The sequence below is a fragment of the Micromesistius poutassou genome, assembly GCF_964030765.1.
Source record: "Micromesistius poutassou genome assembly, chromosome: 3".
NCBI classification, from domain to species: domain Eukaryota; kingdom Metazoa; phylum Chordata; class Actinopteri; order Gadiformes; family Gadidae; genus Micromesistius; species Micromesistius poutassou.
In genome coordinates this window covers 17,505,545-17,509,165 of record NC_140273.1, presented here as the reverse complement: position 1 = coordinate 17,509,165, position 3,621 = coordinate 17,505,545, and positions in this window count along the sequence as shown.

The window sequence follows — 3,621 nt, the reverse complement described above, 5'->3', positions numbered from 1 at the left end:
TATAGAAACCCTATGTACACCCCCAGATAGAAACCCTATGGGTAGGCTACACCCCCACCCCCAAATAAACCTATCGGGTACACCCCCAGATAGAAACCTGATTAGCTGTCCAGTAGTGGGTCAGTAGGTCTAGTGGGTGTAGTAGTGGGTCAATGGGTCAATTAGTGGGTCAGTGGGTCTATGAGTGAGTCAGTAGTGGGTCAGTGGGTCTATGAGTGAGTCAGTAGTGGGTTAGTGGGTCTATGAGTGAGTCAGTAGTGGATCTACTGGGTCAGTAGTCGGTCTAGTAGTGGATCTAGTAGTTGGTCTAGTCATGGGTCAGTAGTGGGTCTAGTAGTGGATCTAATAGTGGGTCAGTAGGCCTAGGTCTAGTGGGTCAGTAGTGGGTCTAGTAGTGGATCTAATAGTGGGTCAGTAGGCCTAGGTCTAGTGGGTCAGTAGTGGGTCTAGTAGTGGGTTAGTAGGTCTAGTGGGTCTAGTAGTGGGTCAGTAGGTCTAGCGGGTGTAGTAGTGGGGCAGTAGGTCTAGTGGATGTAGTAGTGGGTCAGTAGGTCTAGTAAAAGGTCTAGTGGGTCTAGTAGTGGGTCAGTAATCAGTCTACTAGTAGTCTAGTCGGTCTAGCAGTCGGTCTAGTAGTGTGAACAGGATATATGTATGAAATATACAAGACTATAATTGGATATACACTACATGTAACACTAGATTTATAGTAACACTACTAACATTATATAATATATACAGTATATATATGTGTTAAAAACCAAAAAGGCAGGAATAATCAAACCGTCGAACCAAACAAAAGATTATTGATTGCCTGCAAACGATCAGGCAGCAGTTTGGGCTTGTATAGCTAACGTAATTACTTTAAATAAAGCATTATTATAACATAACACAATAGCACTGACTACAGGAGGGACCCTGTTATGTTGCAGGAATAAAGTTACACTTTGTAATTGAAATGTTATTAAATATGATACAACTGTATTACATTTCAAATTGTATGCTGCAAGTGCTCCACCTACTGGCTATATGGAAACAGAACCACCGAGGAAAAGTACGTTTCATATTGGATATTCTTTTGATATTCCACATTCGTGGAAGGGCTCATTAGGGAACTGGGTAAACGTACTTCTTCTTATGAAGACAACACAATTTATTTTTATGTTGGATGAAATATAACTTTTATGATATATGTTAGCAATTAAATATTATATATATATAATATTTAATATATAATTAAATATTATATATATATAATATTTAATTGCTAACATATATCATAAAAGTTATATTTCATCCATATATATCCATATATATATATATATATATATATATATATATATATATATAATATCAATATATAAAAAATAGTAAAGACATGATTATTATTCTAAACATATAGATCAATCTTTGCTTTGTCCATAAAGTGATTCACAATTTAATATAAATCAATAAATATTCAAAATCGACCAAAGAAAAAACAAAGCCAAATTATTCTACTAATATCTGGCCTCCTTCCAACCTTTATTTAGTCCATTAAATTTGTCACAATTTAAAGGGGTGATATTATGCTTTTTCGGCTTTTCCCGTTCAGTGTTATATGTAGTTTTTAGTTTACGGTACACGTACGGTACACATACGGTAGGCCTATTTGCGCCCACTGAGAGCGCATCGAGCGCACCCCTCATTAAAGAGCCAGTGTCTGTGTTAGGTCACGAAAATAATAATAAACGTAACGAACGTTCACATAGTTTTTTGGGGAGAAAAAAAAACATGGCAAAAACATAATATTTCACCGCTTTTTTCCTCTAAATTTGGGTCTTATTTCAGTAACAGTGATAAAATAGCATAGATCACGATGTTTATGATCATATAAGACAGATTACCATGTTTAAAACAAAAGGGTTGGGTTCAATTTGGCTTCACTTTAATGTTTGCGTGGTTTTGCCATGGTTACGCGGCGTTCACACAGCTCTTGTAGGTGGCTACAGTAACCAGTAACACGATACCTTGCTTTCCCCACTACTTGCTTAAGCGGCGTTTGTGTAACATTTAGCCTAGTCTAAAAAGGCAATTTCAAAATGTGGAAGTTGTGCGTTATTATGACACTTATAGGAAGGGCCGTTTCTAGCTTTTTGGAGGCCCAATGCAAAATTTATTTTGGGGGGCCCTATTTTAGTAAACTGATGGGCGGTTCCAACCCCCCCCCCCCCCCCCCCCCCCTGTTTCCAGTGACTGTTACTCAAATAAGACTAATTTAGTGCCTTTCCAAGCTTTGACGTCACGATGAAGAGACACCGGTGGCGAGGTGTCTGGATTTGTGGAGCTCCTTCTGGGAGCTTATTTTGATGTCCACATCTGAGAGAGGGTCAAGCTTCTCTGACACTTATAGTATTACTATTAATATTATTAATGTGATTGTGTGCGCATTTCATGTACAAAATCACTTGTTATACCAATAAAGGTCCAAAACGGTTCTAGCATAAAAGAAGCCTTGCGAGTATGTAAACATTTTTTTTGCTTGCCTGTTGTCTCAGGTCTCATTTTGATGTCAGGTTGATCTGGCCCAAGTTCTATGTTTTTTTTTGAGAGGGATCTTTTTGAATTTCGGGGTGGCGTCAATGTCAGGTGTCCCTACTTCACCACCAACTGACTCTGCTTGGAGTCTTTAAATTGATTCAGATTTGAGGATGCTGATTGGCTAAATTGATGTTGCTATGTGCATACATAGCTCTTGTGTCAGCTATTGGCTGCGCTGCTGCACTGACCAGGCGATGTTTATTTTGGCTCAAAAGAGATATTGAGAGGGAGGGGATGAACAGGATTAGTAATTTAAATGTATGTAATTCTTAAATGTAAATGTAATTCTTTATATTTAATATATTACACGTTATTGTGCATTCTCAACACAAAATTAATAAAATAAGTAATTATTCTTTAAACTTAAACAATAATTACTTGTTTTATTAATTATTTATAAATCTATTATTGTTGTTACTTTTTATATTATTGCTATTTCTTATGCCTTAAAACTTTAAAGGCTATAATTAACAATAATAATATCCTATCGTGCTCTGTGTTGGCCCACTGTTGTGGGAAAAAAATGCAAATCATAGACCTGTAGGAAACCTAGGCAACCGCATAGCAATAAATGGGCCCGTGCAGTAACCTTGGCAACATACTCCAAGGTCCTACATTAAGCTGTGAATATCTTTAGTCCTAAGTTTACTTTTAGCGCAGTTCCTAGGAGTAACTGAGAGGCTTTATAACTATGGGCCCAGTTGCTTTTGGAAGACTGTAAAAGGGTGCTCTCAGTCCAGAGAAAATTATGCTTTCTTTTTATGCTTAGGGCCTTATGAAAAGCATCGTTCCATGCATATTTGGTTGGATTGGTTTTTGTCAAGTAGCTTTCAAATACTGTCTTCCATGTAGCAAAAGTATATGAAGGCATTTAGATATGGGCTACAGCCTAACATAACAAATACACTAAAGCAAGTGCTGATATTATCTGTTTTAATTAACATTCAGATTGAGACAATGGTGAGACTGAACGTAAAGGACACTTTACAGCTATAGGTTATAATGATTGTATCATGCATAACTTGATGTCAAAAATACAAA